This window comes from Pseudophryne corroboree, chromosome 8 (genome assembly GCF_028390025.1).
Source record: "Pseudophryne corroboree isolate aPseCor3 chromosome 8, aPseCor3.hap2, whole genome shotgun sequence".
Lineage (NCBI taxonomy): Eukaryota > Metazoa > Chordata > Amphibia > Anura > Myobatrachidae > Pseudophryne > Pseudophryne corroboree.
Genome location: NC_086451.1, coordinates 169,263,012 through 169,282,542, shown reverse-complemented (window position 1 = coordinate 169,282,542; position 19,531 = coordinate 169,263,012). Strand labels below are relative to the sequence as shown.

General features: G+C 45.2%; 11 non-coding genes and 1 pseudogene across 11 annotated transcripts; all 12 read right to left on the bottom strand.

Annotated features, from left to right (window-relative positions):
* Positions 1 to 550: 550 nt before the first annotated feature.
* Positions 551 to 713, bottom strand: LOC134952835 (U1 spliceosomal RNA). The gene has a single exon (XR_010185227.1). It is a non-coding gene; the product is annotated as a U1 spliceosomal RNA (small nuclear RNA).
* A 152-nt stretch (positions 714 to 865) lies between these two features.
* LOC134950798 (U1 spliceosomal RNA) lies at positions 866 to 1,029 on the bottom strand. Its single transcript, XR_010183654.1, has one exon. It is a non-coding gene; the product is annotated as a U1 spliceosomal RNA (small nuclear RNA).
* A 691-nt stretch (positions 1,030 to 1,720) lies between these two features.
* Positions 1,721 to 1,862, bottom strand: LOC134952713 (U1 spliceosomal RNA; annotated as a pseudogene).
* A 152-nt stretch (positions 1,863 to 2,014) lies between these two features.
* Positions 2,015 to 2,178, bottom strand: LOC134951527 (U1 spliceosomal RNA). Its single transcript, XR_010184251.1, has one exon. It is a non-coding gene; the product is annotated as a U1 spliceosomal RNA (small nuclear RNA).
* Positions 2,179 to 2,852: 674 nt separating this feature from the next.
* On the bottom strand, positions 2,853 to 3,008 carry LOC134952701 (U1 spliceosomal RNA). Its single transcript, XR_010185168.1, has one exon. It is a non-coding gene; the product is annotated as a U1 spliceosomal RNA (small nuclear RNA).
* A 152-nt stretch (positions 3,009 to 3,160) lies between these two features.
* LOC134951635 (U1 spliceosomal RNA) lies at positions 3,161 to 3,324 on the bottom strand. The gene has a single exon (XR_010184338.1). It is a non-coding gene; the product is annotated as a U1 spliceosomal RNA (small nuclear RNA).
* Positions 3,325 to 3,994: 670 nt separating this feature from the next.
* Positions 3,995 to 4,157, bottom strand: LOC134952624 (U1 spliceosomal RNA). Its single transcript, XR_010185109.1, has one exon. It is a non-coding gene; the product is annotated as a U1 spliceosomal RNA (small nuclear RNA).
* Positions 4,158 to 4,309: 152 nt separating this feature from the next.
* LOC134951879 (U1 spliceosomal RNA) lies at positions 4,310 to 4,473 on the bottom strand. Its single transcript, XR_010184536.1, has one exon. It is a non-coding gene; the product is annotated as a U1 spliceosomal RNA (small nuclear RNA).
* A 673-nt stretch (positions 4,474 to 5,146) lies between these two features.
* On the bottom strand, positions 5,147 to 5,309 carry LOC134952356 (U1 spliceosomal RNA). The gene has a single exon (XR_010184900.1). It is a non-coding gene; the product is annotated as a U1 spliceosomal RNA (small nuclear RNA).
* Positions 5,310 to 5,461: 152 nt separating this feature from the next.
* Positions 5,462 to 5,625, bottom strand: LOC134951877 (U1 spliceosomal RNA). Its single transcript, XR_010184535.1, has one exon. It is a non-coding gene; the product is annotated as a U1 spliceosomal RNA (small nuclear RNA).
* Positions 5,626 to 6,289: 664 nt separating this feature from the next.
* On the bottom strand, positions 6,290 to 6,452 carry LOC134952281 (U1 spliceosomal RNA). Its single transcript, XR_010184841.1, has one exon. It is a non-coding gene; the product is annotated as a U1 spliceosomal RNA (small nuclear RNA).
* A 152-nt stretch (positions 6,453 to 6,604) lies between these two features.
* Positions 6,605 to 6,768, bottom strand: LOC134950880 (U1 spliceosomal RNA). Its single transcript, XR_010183721.1, has one exon. It is a non-coding gene; the product is annotated as a U1 spliceosomal RNA (small nuclear RNA).
* Positions 6,769 to 19,531: the final 12,763 nt, after the last annotated feature.

The following is a 19,531-nucleotide window of genomic DNA, read 5'->3' as shown; positions in this document are numbered from 1 at the left end:
TGTTTGGGGAGGGTTTTTTGGAAGGGACATCCTGCGTGACACTGCAGTGCCACTCCTAGATGGGCCCGGTGTTTGTGTCGGCCACTAGGGTCGCTTATCTTACTCACACAGCGACCTCGGTGCAAATTTTAGGACTAAAAATAATATTGTGAGGTGTGAGGTATTCAGAATAGACTGAAAATGAGTGTAAATTATGGTTTTTGAGGTTAATAATACTTTGGGATCAAAATGACCCCCAAATTCTATGATTTAAGCTGTTTTTTAGGGTTTTTTGAAAAAATCACCCGAATCCAAAACACACCCGAATCCGACAAAAAAAATTCGGTGAGGTTTTGCCAAAACGCGGTCGAACCCAAAACACGGCCGCGGAACCGAACCCAAAACACAAAACCCGAAAAATTTCCGGCGCTCATCTCTAGCGTTGGAAGGCACAAAGTAAGCAGATGGGAGAAGTCAGGATAGTGCGCAAGGGCATAGAAGGGAGCGGCTCAAGAAAAGAAAAGTGGAAACAGACAGCAAACTAGGCTGGAGAGAGACCTGAGACAAAGACATCTGAATTATACGAGAGCCGACCAGGGGAAACACAAATTATGCAGTCAAGTTTCCCACATTTGGGGAAATCACAGGGGCAGCACACCCAGAGTGCGATGGGTGAGCCTTGCCCTGGGAGAAGCACCTACATGATCATAGTATCTCACCTGGCAGGTAAGTAGGAGTTGGGCTAGAGCTGGGGAGGGTCGCTGCTCGGGCACCCCCCTGTCAAGTGAAGGAGATCCAACTGAGGCAGCACAAGGGAACTCTCGAAAGAAGAACAAGGCTAGAGGAAGATCTGAGACAAAGAAATCTGACTTTTACCAGAGCTGACCAGAGGAAAGCACAAACACAGTCCCCCACTACCACAAATAATGCAGTCGAGTTTCCAACATTTGGGGAAATCACAGGGGTCAGCATACCCAGAATGCAATGAATGAACCTCACCCTGGGAGAACAATCTTCATGACCATGGTATCTCCTATGCAAAATAAGTATGATTTGGGATAGGGCTGGGGAGGGCCGCTGCTCAGGCACATCTCTGTCAAGTAAAGGCGATTCAACTGAGGCAGCACAAGGGAACTCTCATCTTGGGACAACAACTGCAGGGAGAACACATATTTTCAGAAGAACATGGGAGGGCAGAAGGCTGCCTAATACTGAAGCACCCCCAAACAACAAACCAAATGCAACAACTAGTGCAAGCATTCCTGGGGAAGGCCTGCAGCAGATGGATTTGCATATGGTGATGTCATCCAAGCAGTGGGTCAAAGTTGGCTTCAACCCTCGTCTGCATATGAAAAGAAAAAAGGGATGTGCAGGGAATGGCGGCCTTTTGCGGCGCTTGGATGACCCCTAATTCGCATTAAACATCTCCACCCTCCTTCGGTGTGGGGCTCATGTTGGCTATGCCCCAGCCCCTGAAGCATTCAAGCTGATTTCTTGCAGCAGCTGGGCACTGTAACAGCTCCAGAGCTGCTCTGTAAAGCATGTAAAAGGGTGTGGGCCCTGCAGCACTACCTGTAGTTTGCATTGTGCGTTGGAAGGCACAAAGTAAGCAGACAGGAGAGGTCAGAATAGTGCGCAAGGGCATAGAAGGGAACGGCTCAAGAAAAGAGAAGTGGAAACAGACAGCAAACTAGGCTGGAGAGAGACCTGAGACAAAGAGATCTGAATTATATGAGAGCCGACCAGGGGAAACACAAATTATGCAGTCAAGTTTCCCACATTTGGGGAAATCACAGGGGCAGCACACCCAGAGTGCAATGGGTGAGCCTTGCCCTGGGAGAAGCACCTACATGATCATAGTATCTCACCTGGCAGGTAAGTAGGAGTTTGGCTAGAGCTGGGGAGGGTCGCAGCTCGGGCACCCCCCTGTCAAGTGAAGGAGATCCAACTGAGGCAGCACAAGGGAACTCTCGAAAGAAGAACAAGGCTAGAGGAAGATCTGAGACAAAGAAATCTGACTTTTACCAGAGCTGACCAGAGGAAAGCACAAACACAGTCCCCCACTACCACAAATAATGCAGTCAAGTTTCCCACATTTGGGGAAATCACAGGGGTCAGCATACCCAGAATGCAATGAATGATCCTCAACCTGGGAGAACAATCTTCATGACCATGGTATCTCCTATGCAAAATAAGTATGATTTGGGATAGAGCTGGGGAGGGCCGCTGCTCAGGCACATCTCTGTCAAGTAAAGGAGATTCAACTGAGGCAGCACAAGGGAACTCTCATCTTGGGACAACAACTGCAGGGAGAACACATATTTTCAGATGAACATGGGAGGGCAGAAGGCTGCCTAATACTGAAGCACCCCCAAACAACAAACCAAATGCAACAACTAGTGCAAGCATTCCTGGGGAAGGCCTGCAGCAGATGGATTTGCATATGGTGATGTCATCCAAGCAGTGGGTCAAAGTTGGCTTCAACCCTCGTCTGCATATGAAAAGAAAAAAGGGATGTGCAGGGAATGGCGGCCTTTTGCGGCGCTTGGATGACCCCTAATTCGCATTAAACATCTCCACCCTCCTTCGGTGTGGGGCTCATGTTGGCTATGCCCCAGCCCCTGAAGCATTCAAGCTGATTTCTTGCAGCAGCTGGGCACTGTAACAGCTCCAGAGCTGCTCTGTAAAGCATGTAAAAGGGTGTGGGCCCTGCAGCACTACCTGTAGTTTGCATTGTGCGTTGGAAGGCACAAAGTAAGCAGACAGGAGAGGTCAGAATAGTGCGCAAGGGCATAGAAGGGAGCGGCTCAAGAAAAGAGAAGTGGAAACAGACAGCAAACTATGCTGGAGAGAGACCTGAGACAAAGAGATCTGAATTATACGAGAGCCAACCTGAAACACAAATTATGCAGTCAAGTTTCCCACATTTGGGGAAATCACAGGGGCAGCACACCCAGAGTGCAATGGGTGAGCCTTGCCCTGGGAGAAGCACCTACATGATCATAGTATCTCACCTGGCAGGTAAGTAGGAGTTGGGCTAGAGCTGGGGAGGGTCGCAGCTCGGGCACCCCCCTGTCAAGTGAAGGAGATCCAACTGAGGCAGCACAAGGGAACTCTCGAAAGAAGAACAAGGCTAGAGGAAGATCTGAGACAAAGAAATCTGACTTTTACCAGAGCTGACCAGAGGAAAGCACAAACACAGTCCCCCACTTCCACAAATAATGCAGCCAAGTTTCCCACATTTGGGGAAATCACAGGGGTCAGCATACCCAGAATGCAATGAATGAACCTCAACCTGGGAGAACAATCTTCATGACCATGGTATCTCCTATGCAAAATAAGTATGATTTGGGATAGAGCTGGGGAGGGCCGCTGCTCAGGCACATCTCTGTCAAGTAAAGGAGATTCAACTGAGGCAGCACAAGGGAACTCTCATCTGGAGACAACAACTGCAGGGAGAACACATATTTTCAGATGAACATGGGAGGGCAGAAGGCTGCCTAATACTGAAGCACCCCCAAACAACAAACCAAATGCAACAACTAGTGCAAGCATTCCTGGGGGAAGGCCTGCAGCAGATGGATTTGCATATGGTGATGTCATCCAAGCAGTGGGTCAAAGTTGGCTTCAACCCTCGTCTGCATATGAAAAGAAAAAGGGGATGTGCAGGGCATGGCGGCCTTTTGCGGCGCTTGGATGACCCCTAATTCACATTAAACACCTCCACCCTCCTTCGGTGTGGGGCTCATGTTGGCTATGCCCCAGCCCCTGAAGCATTCAAGCTGATTTCTTGCAGCAGCTGGGCACTGTAACAGCTCCAGAGCTGCTCTGTAAAGCATGTAAAAGGGTGTGGGCCCTGCAGCACTACCTGTAGTTTGCATTGACGTTGGAAGGCACAAAGTAAGCAGACAGGAGAGGTCATAATAGTGCGCAAGGGCATAGAAGGGAGCGGCTCAAGAAAAGAGAAGTGGAAACAGACAGCAAACTAGGCTGGAGAGAGACCTGAGACAAAGAGATCTGAATTATACGAGAGCCGACCAGGGGAAACACAAACTATGCAGTCAAGTTTCCCACATTTGGGGAAATCGCAAGAGCAGCACACCCAGAGTGCAATGGGTGAGCCTTGCCCTGGGAGAAGCACCTTCATGATCATAGTATCTCACCTGGCAGGTAAGTAGGAGTTGGGCTAGAGCTGGGTAGGGTCGCTGCTCGGGCACTTCTCTGTCAAGTGAAGGAGATCCAACTGAGTCAGCACAAGGGAACTCTCGAAAGAAGAACAAGGCTAGAGGAAGATCTGAGACAAATAAATCTGACTTTTACCAGAGCTGACCAGAGGAAAGCACAAACACAGTCCCCCACTACCACAAATAATGAAGTCGAGTTTCCCACATTTGGGGAAATCACAGGGGTCAGCATACCCAGAATGCAATGAATGAACCTCACCCTGGGATAACAGTCTTCATTACCATGATATCTCCTATGCAAAATAAGTATGATTTGGGATAGGGCTGGGGAGGGCCGCTGCTCAGGCACATCTCTGTCAAGTAAAGGAGATTCAACTGAGGCAGCACAAGGGAACTCTCATCTGGGGACAACAACTGCAGGGAGAACACATATTTTCAGATGAACATGGGAGGGCAGAAGGCTGCCTAATACTGAAGCACCCCCAAACAACAAACCAAATGCAACAACTAGTACAAGCATTCCTGGGGGAAGGTCTGCAGAAGACGGATTTGCATACAGTGATGTCATCCAAGCAGTGGGCCAAAGTTGGCTGGAACCCTCATCTGCATATGAAAAGAGAAAAGGGGTATGCAGGGAATGGCGGCCTTTTGCGGCGCTTGGATGACCCTTAGTTCGCATTAAACACCCCCACCCTCCTTCGGTGTGGGGCTCATGTTGGCAATGCCCCAGCCCCTGAAGCATTCAAGCTGATTTCTTGCAGCAACTTGGCACTGTAACAGCTCCAGAGCTGCTCTGTAATGCAAGTAAAAGTTTGTGGGCCCTGCAGCACTACCTGTAGTTTGCATTGTGCATTGGAAGGCACAAAGTAAGCAGACAGGAGGAGAAGTCAGGATAGTGCACAAGGGTATAGAAGGGAGGGGCTTAAAAAAAAGAAGTGGAAACAGACTGCAAACTAGGCTGGAGAAAGACCTGAGACAAAGAGATCTGAATTATATGAAAGCCGACCAGTGGAAACACAAATTATGCAGTCAAGTTTCCCACATTTGGGGAAATCGCAAGAGCAGCACACCCAGAGTGCAATGGGTGAGCCTTGCCCTGGGAGAAGCACCTTCATGATCATAGTATCTCACCTGGCAGGTAAGTAGGAGTTGGGCTAGAGCTGGGTAGGGTCGCTGCTCGGGCACTTCTCTGTCAAGTGAAGGAGATCCAACTGAGTCAGCACAAGGGAACTCTCGAAAGAAGAACAAGGCTAGAGGAAGATCTGAGACAAATAAATCTGACTTTTACCAGAGCTGACCAGAGGAAAGCACAAACACAGTCCCCCACTACCACAAATAATGAAGTCGAGTTTCCCACATTTGGGGAAATCACAGGGGTCAGCATACCCAGAATGCAATGAATGAACCTCACCCTGGGATAACAGTCTTCATTACCATGATATCTCCTATGCAAAATAAGTATGATTTGGGATAGGGCTGGGGAGGGCCGCTGCTCAGGCACATCTCTGTCAAGTAAAGGAGATTCAACTGAGGCAGCACAAGGGAACTCTCATCTGGGGACAACAACTGCAGGGAGAACACATATTTTCAGATGAACATGGGAGGGCAGAAGGCTGCCTAATACTGAAGCACCCCCAAACAACAAACCAAATGCAACAACTAGTGCAAGCATTCCTGGGGGAAGGCCTGCAGCAGATGGATTTGCATATGGTGATGTCATCCAAGCAGTGGGTCAAAGTTGGCTTCAACCCTCGTCTGCATATGAAAAGAAAAAAGGGATGTGCAGGGCATGGCGGCCTTTTGCGGCGCTTGGATGACCCCTAATTCACATTAAACACCTCCACCCTCCTTCGGTGTGGGGCTCATGTTGGCTATGCCCCTGAAGCATTCAAGCTGATTTCTTGCAGCAGCTGGGCACTGTAACAGCTCCAGAGCTGCTCTGTAAAGCATGTAAAAGGGTGTGGGCCCTGCAGCACTACCTGTAGTTTGCATTGACGTTGGAAGGCACAAAGTAAGCAGACAGGAGAGGTCATAATAGTGCGCAAGGGCATAGAAGGGAGCGGCTCAAGAAAAGAGAAGTGGAAACAGACAGCAAACTAGGCTGGAGAGAGACCTGAGACAAAGAGATCTGAATTATACGAGAGCCGACCAGGGGAAACACAAATTATGCAGTCAAGTTTCCCACATTTGGGGAAATCGCAAGAGCAGCACACCCAGAGTGCAATGGGTGAGCCTTGCCCTGGGAGAAGCACCTTCATGATCATAGTATCTCACCTGGCAGGTAAGTAGGAGTTGGGCTAGAGCTGGGTAGGGTCGCTGCTCGGGCACTTCTCTGTCAAGTGAAGGAGATCCAACTGAGTCAGCACAAGGGAACTCTCGAAAGAAGAACAAGGCTAGAGGAAGATCTGAGACAAAGAAATCTGACTTTTACCAGAGCTGACCAGAGGAAAGCACAGACACAGTCCCCCACTACCACAAATAATGCAGTCAAGTTTCCCACATTTGGGGAAATCACAGGGGTCAGCATACCCAGAATGCAATGAATGAACCTCACCCTGGGAGAACAATCTTCATGACCATGGTATCTCCTATGCAAAATAAGTATGATTTAGGATAGGGCTGGGGAGGGCCGCTGCTCAGGCACATCTCTGTCAAGTAAAGAAGATTCAACTGAGGCAGCACAAGGGAACTCTCATCTGGGGACAACAACTGCAGGGAGAACACATATTTTCAGATGAACATGGGAGGGCAGAAGGCTGCCTAATACTGAAGCACCCCCAAACAACAAACCAAATGCAACAACTAGTGCAAGCATTCCTGGGGGAAGGCCTGCAGCAGATGGATTTGCATATGGTGATGTCATCCAAGCAGTGGGTCAAAGTTGGCTTCAACCCTCGTCTGCATATGAAAAGAGAAAAGGGGCGTGCAGGGCATGGCGGCCTTTTGCGGTGCTTGGATGACCCCTAGTTCGCATTAAACACCTCCACCCTCCTTCGGTGTGGGGCTCATGTTGGCTATGCCCCAGCCCCTGAAGCATTCAAGCTGATTTCTTGCAGAAGCTGGGCACTGTAACAGCTCCAGAGCTGCTCTGTATGGCAAGTAAAAGGGTGTGGGCCCTGCAGCACTACCTGTAGTTCGCATTGTGCGTTGGAAGGCACAAAGTAAGCAGATGGGAGAAGTCAGGATAGTGCGCTAGGGCATAGAAGGGAGCGGCTCAAGAAAAGAGAAGTGGAAACAGACAGCAAACTAGGCTGGAGAGCTCTTCTGTCTATATTTTGCAAACCTGCTCTTGTCCTCTCCAGCTGCTCCATGTAGATTTGACGTCTGGAAAGGTGCATAACCCACTGACAAGCAGGCACACTCCTGCATGAGTTTTCTCTCTCACTAGCTGGATGATACACAATCATTTGCATGTGCTCCACCTCCGACACACCACCCACCCAACCACCCAGTGACCAGAGCCACCCACAAGCCAACTGGCTCCGTGATTTAATTTGCACAGTGTAGTCATCCAGGCAGCATGTCCTTCTCAATGGAAGGATCTCTGGTTCCATGGAATCTTCCACATTGGAATGCTGCGGAATAAAAAGGATTTAAATATTCAGCTTGCTAGCATTCAATGTACCTGCGGCTTGGCTTTAGCACATGTGTCTTCATCCTGTGGCCCTCCAGCTGCTGTGAAACTACACATCCCAGCATGCCCTGCCACAGTTTTGCTATTAAGGTATGTTAAAACTGAGGCAGGGCATGCTGGGATGTGTAGTTCCACAGCAGCTGGAGGGTCGCAGGTTGAAGACCCATGTTCTAGCATGCCTGTTCTATGATGCATGTACCGTGATGTCACAATCAGCTTGAAATGGGGTGTCTAGCAGGCATTTGCCGACAGCCACTTGAGGGAGATGCAGCATATCGGAGGTCTTCGATGCCTTTCCAGCAAATGCACACCACCTGCTGCTGGTCTGGACACAAAACAATGCCCACAATCGAAGTCCCAAAATGCCCAACTACAGGATTCATGTAAGTAGTGAATTTAGGAATGAATTTAGAAGTAGGAAATTAAGTTAGTTCACAAGTACATTCAAATTCAGATCTAAAGTCTAGGTAGGCCTCACGTCCTGGCAGCCCCCAGCACTTAAAAATGCCTTGATTAGAAGTAGAGAATTAAATGTAGATAAAAAGTAGACACAAAATAAGACTCCACAGAGCAGTTATCAGGTGTCTTTATCAATTGTTGCATTTAAAAAATCAAGCAATTAGGGAACACAATGTTGCAACAATGTAACCCTATTTGCAAAATAGTACTAAATAAGTTTGTCGATGTAAGACATTTGCAAAGGCGCATCCAAAACACGCTGGAAAATGCAACTGAATCTGTTTTTGGAGGCTAGAATAGGAAATGTGCATCGGTCCTACAAGTACTGAAAGCTCTTCTACCATCTCCCTTTTCTGAAAAGCCATTTAATATATGGTTTCCAGATAGGGGACATATCAGATATTGCCTTTCAAAAGCAGCAAATATCATACCACTTCTATTGCCATCAAAGATAAACATTGATTGTTTTCAGATATTGGATTGAAAAAGCAGTCTTTATTGACATAAAGAAGCAAAAAAACATACATAAACATTACACACATAAGTACTGTGTTGCAGCACAGATAAAACACAATACAAATGCTGTCGGTATAGTACAGTTCAAGAACTACAGCACAGGCCAGCCTACACTATAAATCATGAACTGCACTATACATTTAAACAATACAATAATACAACAGTTAATAAGGCTATGGGTGTGGAGTGTAAGAGGGTGAGGGAATCACAAGCCCGAAGCTTTATTGAAAGACAGACACATATAAAGGGAGGATTAATAAATACAAAGATATCCTTTACTATAGAATGTAATTCAATCCGGTCTTTCAACTCTTCCACAACTTAAAAACGGATAGTGTTTCCAAGCCTTCCATCCTGGAATATCTTCAGTCTCTCGCCAATGAAGAAAACAATCCCTCCAGCAGACTCTTCAACCACGATACAAGATCACAGCCAAAAGGGCGAGAAGCAACTACACTTGCGTTTAACCAAAATAGCTAAAACTTAGTGGAGGAAAGTGCAGTGCACCAAAACATAAGCTGACACAATCATGGAGAATGCGCCAGCATATATGCTCTTCTATCTATATTTTGCAAACCTGCTCTTGTCCCCTCCAGCTGCTCCATGTAGATTTGACGTCTGGCAAGGTGCATAACCCACTGACAAGCAGGCACACTCCTGCATGAGTTTTCCCTCTCACTAGCTGGATGATACACATTCATTTGCATGTGCTCCACCTCCGACACACCGCCCACCCAACCACCCAGTCACCAGAGCCACCCACAAGCCAACTGGCTCCGTGACTTAATTTGCACAGTGCAGTCATCCAGGCAGCATGTCCTTCTCAATGGAATAATCTCTGGTTCCATGGAATCTTCCGCATTGGAATGCTGCGGAACAAAAAGGATTTAAACATTCATCTTGCTAGCATTCAATGTACCTGCGGCTTGGCTCTAGCACATGGGTCTTCATCCTGTGGCCCTCCAGCTGCTGTGAAACTACACATCCCAGCATGCCCTGCTACAGTTTTGCTATTAAGGTATGCTAAAACTGAGGCAGGGCATGCTGGGATGTGTAGTTCCACAGCAGCTGGAGGGTCGCAGGTTGAAGACCCATGTTCTAGCATGCCTGTTCTATGATGCATGTTCCGTGATGTCACAATCAGCTTGGAATGGGGTATCTAGCAGGCATTTGCTGACAGCCACTTGAGGTAGACACACATCAGGAGATGCAGCATATCGGAGGTCTTCGATGCCTTTCCAGCAAATGCACACCACCTGCTGCTGGTCTGGACACAAAACAATGCCCACAATCGAAGTCCCAAAATGCCCAACTACAGGATTCATGTAAGTAGTGAATTTAGGAATTAATTTAGAAGTAGGAAATTAAGTTAGTTCACAAGTACATTCAAATTCAGATCTAAAGTCTAGGTAGGCCTCACGTCCTGGCAGCCCCCAGCATTTAAAAATGCCTTGATTAGAGGTAGGGAATTAAATGTAGATAAGAAGTAGACGCAAAATAAGACTCCACAGAGCAGTTATCAGGTGTCTTTATCAATTGTTGCATTTAAAAAATCAAGCAATTAGGGAACACAATGTTGCAACAATGTAACCCTATTTGCAAAATAGTACTAAATAAGTTTGTCGATGTAAGACATTTGCAAAGGCGCATTTAAAACACACTGGAAAATGCAACTGAATCTGTTTTTGGAGGCTAGAATAGGAAATGTGCATCGGTCCAACAAGTACTGAAAGCTCTTCTACCATCATCCTTTTCTGAAAAGCCATTTAATATATGGTTCCCAGATAGGGGACATATCAGATATTGCCTTTCAAAAGCAGCAAATATCATACCACTTCTATTGCCATCAAAGATAAACATTGATTGTTTTCAGATATTGGATTGAAAAAGCAGTCTTTATTGACATAAAGAAGCAAAAAAACATACATAAACATTACACACATAAGTACTGTGTTGCAGCACAGCCAAAACACAATACAAATGCTGTCGGTATAGTACAGTTCAAGAACTACAGCACAGGCCAGCCTACACTATAAATCATGAACTGCACTATACATTTAAACTATACAATAATACAACAGTTAATAAGGCTATGTGTGTGGAGTGTAAGAGGGTGAGGGAATCACAAGACCGAAGCTTTATTTTAACACAGACACATATAAGGGGAGGGGCAATAAATAGAAAGGTATCCTTTACTATAGAATGTAGTCCAATCCGACCTCTGTGCTCTTCCACAACTGAAAAACGGATAGTGTTCCCAAGCCTTCCATCCTGGAATATCTTTGGTCTTTCGCCAATGAAGAAAACAATCCCTCCCTCCAGCAGACCCTTCAACCACGATACAAGATCACAGCCAAAAGGCCGAGAAGCAACTACACTTGAGCTTAAAAAAAATGGCTAAAACTTATTGGAGGAAAGTGCAGTGCACCAAAACATAAGCTGACACAATCATGGAGAATGTGCCAGCATATATGCTCTTCTATCTATATTTTGCAAACCTGCTCTTGTCCCCTCCAGCTGCTCTATGTAGATTTGACGTCTGGCAAGGTGCATAACCCACTGACAGGCAGGCACACTCCTGCACGAGTTTTCTCTCTCACTAGCTGGATGATACACAATCATTTGCATGTGCTCCACCTCCGACACACCACCCACCCAACCACCCAGTCACCAGAGCCACCCACAAACCAACTGGCTCCGTGATTTAATTTGCACAGTGTAGTCATCCAGGCAGCATGTCCTTCTCAATGGAAGGATCTCTGGTTCCATGGAATCTTCCGCATTGGAATGCTGCGGAACAAAAAGGATTTAAACATTCAGCTTGCTAGCATTCAATGTACCTGCGGCTTGGCTCTAGCACATGGGTCTTCATCCTGTGGCCCTCCAGCTGCTGTGAAACTACACATCCCAGCATGCCCTGCCACAGTTTTGCTATTAAGGTATGCTAAAACTGAGGCAGGGCATGCTGGGATGTGTAGTTCCACAGCAGCTGGAGGGTCGCAGGTTGAAGACCCATGTTCTAGCATGCCTGTTCTATGATGCATGTACCGTGATGTCACAATCAGCTTGGAATGGGGTGTCTAGCAGGCATTTGCTGACAGACACTTGAGGTAGACACACATCAGGAGATGCAGCATATCGGAGGTCTTCGATGCCTTTCCAGCAAATGCACACCACCTGCTGCTGGTCTGGACACAAAACAATGCCCACAATCGAAGTCCCAAAATGCCCAACTACAGGATTCATGTAAGTAGTGAATTTAGGAATGAATTTAGAAGTAGGAAATTAAGTTAGTTCACAAGTACATTCAAATTCAGATCTAAAGTCTAGGTAGGCCTCACGTCCTGGCAGCCCCCAGCATTTAAAAATGCCTTGATTAGAGGTAGGGAATTAAATGTAGATAAGAAGTAGACGCAAAATAAGACTCCACAGAGCAGTTATCAGGTGTCTTTATCAATTGTTGCATTTAAAAAATCAAGCAATTAGGGAACACAATGGCCCTCATTCCGAGTTGTTCGCTCGTTCTTTTTCATCGCATCGCAGTGAAAATCCGCTTAGTACGCATGCGCAAAGTTCGCACTGCGACTGCGTTAAGTAACTTTACTATGATGAAAGTATTTTTACTCACGGCTTTTTCTTCGCTCCGGCGATCGTAATGTGATTGACAGGAAATGGGTGTTACTGGGCGGAAACACGGCGTTTCAGGGGCGTGTGGCTGAAAACGCTACCGTTTCCGGAAAAAACGCAGGAGTGGCCGGGGAAACGGTGGGAGTGCCTGGGCGAACGCTGGGTGTGTTTGTGACGTCAACCAGGAACGACAAGCACTGAAATGATCGCACAGGCAGAGTAAGTCTGGAGCTACTCAGAAACTGCTAAGTAGTTAGTAATCGCAATATTGCGAATACATCGGTCGCAATTTTAAGAAGCTAAGATTCACTCCCAGTAGGCGGCGGCTTAGCGTGTGTAACTCTGCTAAATTCGCCTTGCGACCGATCAACTCGGAATGAGGGCCAATGTTGCAACAATGTAACCCTATTTGCAAAAAAGTACTAAATAAGTTTGTCGATGTAAGACATTTGCAAAGGCGCATTTAAAACACACTGGAAAATGCAACTGAATCTGTTTTTGGAGGCTAGAATAGGAAATGTGCATCGGTCCAACAAGTACTGAAAGCTCTTCTACCATCTTCCTTTTCTGAAAAGCCATTTAATATATGGTTCCCAGATAGGGGACATATCAGATATTGCCTTTCAAAAGCAGCAAATATCATACCACTTCTATTGCCATCAAAGATAAACATTGATTGTTTTCAGATATTGGATTGAAAAAGCAGTCTTTTAATCCAAATAAAAACACAAACACACACAGCGTGACAGTAAAATTATTGAGACAGGCTGTAGCATGTGGGTGCATGTAACCCTATAAAAGTGATGGATTGGGTGACTATTACAATACCCACTGTTGCTGTCTGAAAAATTATGGATTTATAGATTGCTCTGCCGAGACATGTTTTTTTCTAAAATGCACCACAGGTATGGATGGATAGTATACTTGACGACACAGAGGTAGGTAGAGCAGTGGCCTACTGTACCGTACTGCTATATATTATATTATTTATTATTATTATTATCCTTTATTTATATGGCGCCACAAGGGTTCCGCAGTGCCCAATTACAGAGTACATAAACAAATAATCAAACAGGAAAACAGCAACTTACAGTTGACGACAATATAGGACAAGTACAGGGTAAATAAACATAGCTACATCAGCAGATGACACTGGAATAAGTATAAGGTGGCAGAAGACTGCTGGATTTGGTGCAGCTGAAGATTATTAAAGTAAGAAAAGAGTAAGCACATGAGGGAAGAGGGCCCTGCTCGTGAGAGCTTACATTCTAAAAGGGAGGGGTAGACAGACAGGGGTGAGACAGATGGGGTACATAGAGAGCGTGGAACAGAGGTTTAGGATGAGATTTGGCTGGGTTTGGTGAAGAATTGGGTCTTGAGAGCCCGTTTGAAGTTTTGTAGAGAGGTGGAGAGTCTGCGGGGGAGAGGTAGGGAATTCCAGAGAAGTGGTGCAGCACGTGGAAAATCTTGGAGGTAGGAGTGGGAGGAAGTAATCCGTAGGCAGGAGTCGGTGTGCATTAGCAGAGCGAAGAGGACGGGTGGGAGTGTAAAGCGAGATAAGATCAGAGATGTAGATGGGAGAGGAGTGGGTGAGGGCTTTGTAAGCAAGTGTGAGAAGCTTGAAATGGATTCTGAAAGGGAAGGGGAGCCAGTGAAGGACTAGTAAGAGAGGAGAGGTGGACGTAGTGCGTTTGGTGAGGAAAATGAGCCGGGAAGCAGCATTGAAGATAGATTGGAGTGGAGAGAGGTATTTGTCAGGAATGCCAGTCAGGAAGAGATTACAGCAGTCCAGTCTGGAGATGACCAGTGAGTGGATAAGAGTCTTAGTAGCATCCTGGGTCAGAAAGGGTCTGATCCTGGAAATATTTTTTAGATGAAAACGGCAGGTTTGTGAGAGGTGCTGAATGTGTGGTTTGAAGGAGAGGGAGGAGTCAAGGATTACTCCAAGACAGCGCACTTGGGGGGTAGAGGAGATAGTAGTGCCATCAATAGATAATGAGATTGTAAGAGGTGAGGTTATGCGGGAGGGAGGGAAGATGATCAGCTCGGTCTTAGACATGTTAAGTTTAAGAAAGAGCTGGGACATCCAGGAAGAGATAGCAGAGAGACAGTTGGAGATACGAGTGAGGAGAGTAGGGGAGAGGTCTGGAGAGGAAAGATAGATTTGAGTGTCATCAGCATAGAGATGATATTGGAAACCAAAAGAACTAATGAGCTTACTTAGTGAGGACGTATAGAGAGAGAAGAGAAGAGGACCAAGGACAGAACCTTGGGGTACCCCTACAGTTAGTGGAAGTGAGGGGGAGGTGGAGTCATGAGAGGAGACAGAGAATGAACGGTCAGAAAGGTAGGACGACAACCAAGAGAGGGCTGTGTTACGCAGACCAATGGAGTGAAGGATTTGCAGTAGGAGAGGATGGTCCACAGTGTCAAAAGCAGCAGAGAGATCAAGTAGAATAAGTAGAGAGTAGTGTCCCTTAGATTTAGCAGCATGGAGGTCATTGCATACTTTTGTAAGGGCAGTTTCAGTGGAGTGGAGAGGACGGAAGCCAGACTGGAATGGGTCAAGCAGTGAGTGTGAGGAAAGAAAGGAAGTAAGGCGGTTGTAGACAATACGCTCAAGGAGTTTGGAGGCAAAAGGGAGGAGAGAGATGGGTCGGTAGTTGGAGAGAGTGTTTGGATCAAGGGTAGGTTTTTTAAGAATAGGAGAGATGAGAGCGTGCTTGAAGGCAGAGGGGACAGTGCCTGATGAGAGGGAGAGATTGAGAAGGTGGGAAAGATGGGAAAAAGCAGAAGAAGAGAGGTGGCAAAGGAGGCGGGAGGGGATTGGGTCAAGTGGGGAGGTGGTGAGGGGACAGGAACGAATGAGGGCCATGACTTCCTCTCCAGATGCATGGGAGAAAGATGACAGAGTTGGTGCGAGGGATGGGGAGGGTTCGTAAGGGTTGGGAGAAGGCTGGTTACTGATAGTCTGGTGTGATGTGATGTCCTGACGTATGGAGTCAATTTTGGATGTGAAGTAAGTGGCAAAGTCAAGAGCAGAGAGTGAGGAAGGGAGACGAGGTGGAGGTGGGCAGAGGAGTGAGTTGAGAGTGGCAAAGAGGCGCCGGGGGTTGGAAGACTGGGAGGAGATGAGGTTCTTGAAGTATGACTGTTTAGCAAGAGAAAGGGCAGCACTGAAGGATGAGAGCATAAGTTTGAAATGGAGGAAGTCTGCCTTAGAGCGTGATTTCCTCCAGTGTCGCTCAGCCGTACGTGAGCATTTTTGCAGATATCTGGTGCATTTGGTGTGCCAGGGTTGAGGTGTTAATTTGTGAGGGTGAATAGTGGTTGGTGGAGCAACAGAGTCAAGAGCAGAAGTAAGGGAAGCATTGTATGTGGAAGTGGCTTGTTCAGGGCATGAGAGAGAGAGAATAGGAGAGAGAAGTGAGTCAAACAGGGAGGAAAGGAATGTGGTGTCAATAGCTTCAATGTTACGCTTAGTGATGGTAGCCTTAGGAGGTAGAGATGGGGAAGTCGAGAGAGATAGGTTGAAGGAGAGCAGGTGGTGATCAGAGAGGGGAAATGGGGAGTTGGAAAAATCAGAAATATCACAGCGGTGAGTGAAGACCAGATCCAGTGAGCTCCCATTCACATGGGAGGGTGAGGAGGTCCACTGGGAGAGACCAAGTGAAGAGGTGAGGTTAAGGAGTTTAGAGGCAGGGGATTGTGTGGGGATGTCAATAGGGATGTTGAAATCGCCTAGGATAATGGTGGGAATGTCAGAAGAGAGGATACAGCATTATGGGCCTGATATGAGTGTGACCAGCGGTGATGTGGAATGCAGTAGGAGGTGCTGTTTAGTAAGCACCACTTCTATATTCACCATGCATTGTGTGAATATAGAAGTGTTGGCTGTGTTATATATTAGAGTAATTATTGCAGCTCCCAGCTAAAATTGCAACAATGTAATTTAGTGACAAGTTGCAGAGATTAACCCTTTCTGTGGCTGCTGCACAACCTCTATTCATATCGCTGAATTCAATTAGGGAGATGTTCTCACCCCGCGAGCAAGCGCAGGTATATGCCACACTTATGGTAACATTGGATTTGCAGATATTTTCTTGCAGGGGTGTTTCTAAACAATTTGGCTTCAAATGCGTGCCCCCCGCCACCATTGGCATTAAAAATTGTGCCCCTCCCCCATATATATATATATATATAAAAAAAACTATATTTGCGTGAGCGCTCCGGACGGGATGGGGGGGCGTGACCTCGCAAAAATGGGTATGGTCTCCATAAAATGGGCGTAGCCTTGCAGGCAAAGACTACCTTACACCCCAGTTCTTGACCCTGCACCAACAGACCTCGGCCACCACAGGGAAAAAAGTACAGTAATTTCCACCATGTTAAGCCCCACACATTAATGCCCTTTGGAACATATTATGTCACTCACCACAATATCTGTGATACACTATGCCCTACAGTAAAGCTTCTAATTACTTTTACAAAAACTGCTCAATGCCAAGAGTTTCACGTGCTGGGTGTCATGCTCATTGCCAGGGGTTTCACTCTCTGGGTGTCATGCTCATTGCCAGGGGGAACGCAGTAGGAGGTGTTATATAGTAAGCACCACTATGGCATAGTATATAGCATTATATATATTGTGAGCACTGGTGATGTTGAGTGCAGTAGAGCTGCTGCTGGGTAATTACAATTGACTACAACCACCAATATATTCTGCTGCACTATATATATGCAAAGCTAATTCTGCTGGGTAATTACAACTGACTACAACCACCAATATATTCTGCTGCACTATATCTATATTTGCAAAGCTAATTCTGCTGGGTAATTACAATTGACTACAACCACCAATATATTCTGCTGCACTATATCTATATATGCAAAGCTAATTCTGCTGAGTAATTACAATTGACTACAACCACCAATATATTCTGCTGCACTATATCTATATATGCAAAGCTAATTCTGCTGGGTAATGCAAATTGAAACATTATTGCATAGTATGTGATTTTGAAGTACTTTTTTAAAGTTTTGAATGATATAGACCCAGTTTAATCTTTGTGGAATGCCTGGTTGTTGTTTTTAAGGTAATTTATTGCCTGGCATTTGAGGGGGTGGGGTGTGGTTACAGATTTCAATTATTGGTTTCACTTGTAATAGTCTTCTACTTAAGTCCAATGGTGTAGGCTGTGCAAAGCCGTTTGGCTGTGCATTTATTGATCTAAGCGTGCATTTTTATCAAAGCGTGATAAAATTGACACATAACAGCAGCGTTCAATCAGCGTTAATTTATCTTCAGCTGATATTGATTGTGAATTGACGTTTCTTCTCTTCTTGTCACCTACAGGTAATTACAATTGACTACAACCACCAATATATTCTGCTGCACTATATCTATATATGCAAAGCTAATTCTGCTGGGTTATGCAAATTTAAACATTATTGCATAGTATGTGATTTTGAAGTACTTTTTTAAAGTTTTGAATGATATAGACCCAGTTTAATCTTTGTGGAATGCCTGGTTGTTGTTTTTATGGTAATTTATTGCCTGGCATTTGAGGGGGTGGGGTGTGGTTACAGATTTCAATTATTGGTTTCACTTGTAATAGTCTTCTACTTAAGTCCAATGGTGTAGGCTGTGCAAAGCCGTTTGGCTGTGCATTTATTGATCTAAGCGTGCATTTTTATCAAAGCGTGATAAAATTGACACATAACAGCAGTGTTCAATCAGCATTAATTTATCTTCAGCTGATATCGATTGTGAATTGACGTTTCTTCTCTTCTTGTCACCTACAGGTAATTACAATTGACTACAACCACCAATATATTCTGCTGCACTATATCTATATATGCAAAGCTAATTCTGCTGGGTAATGCAAATTGAAACATTATTGCATAGTATGTGATTTTGAAGTACTTTTTTAAAGTTTTGAATGATATAGACCCAGTTTAATCTTTGTGGAATGCCTGGTTGTTGTTTTTAAGGTAATTTATTGCCTGGCATTTGAGGGGGTGGGGTGTGGTTACAGATTTCAATTATTGGTTTCACTTGTAATAGTCTTCTACTTAAGTCCAATGGTGTAGGCTGTGCAAAGCCGTTTGGCTGTGCATTTATTGATCTAAGCGTGCATTTTTATCAAAGCGTGATAAAATTGACACATAACAGCAGCGTTCAATCAGCGTTAATTTATCTTCAGCTGATATTGATTGTGAATTGACGTTTCTTCTCTTCTTGTCACCTACAGGTAATTACAATTGACTACAACCACCAATATATTATGCTGCACTATATCTATATATGCAAAGCTAATTCTGCTGGGTTATGCAAATTGAAACATTATTGCATAGTATGTGATTTTGAAGTACTTTTTTAAAGTTTTGAATGATATAGACCCAGTTTAATCTTTGTGGAATGCCTGGTTGTTGTTTTTACGGTAATTTATTGCCTGGCATTTGAGGGGGTGGGGTTACAGATTTCAATTATTGGTTTCACTTGTAATAGTCTTCTACTTAAGTCCAATGGTGTAGGCTGTGCAAAGCCGTTTGGCTGTGCATTTATTGATCTAAGCGTGCATTTTTATCAAAGCGTGATAAAATTGACACATAACAGCAGTGTTCAATCAGCATTAATTTATCTTCAGCTGATATCGATTGTGAATTGACGTTTCTTCTCTTCTTGTCACCTACAGGTAATTACAATTGACTACAACCACCAATATATTCTGCTGCACTATATCTATATATGCAAAGCTAATTCTGCTGGGTAATGCAAATTGAAACATTATTGCATAGTATGTGATTTTGAAGTACTTTTTTAAAGTTTTGAATGATATAGACCCAGTTTAATCTTTGTGGAATGCCTGGTTGTTGTTTTTAAGGTAATTTATTGCCTGGCATTTGAGGGGGTGGGGTGTGGTTACAGATTTCAATTATTGGTTTCACTTGTAATAGTCTTCTACTTAAGTCCAATGGTGTAGGCTGTGCAAAGCCATTTGGCTGTGCATTTATTGATCTAAGCGTGCATTTTTATCAAAGCGTGATAAAATTGACACATAACAGCAGTGTTCAATCAGCGTTCAATCGAAGTGAAAAAGAAGGAAAACAGAAGCACACCAATCTAACAAAA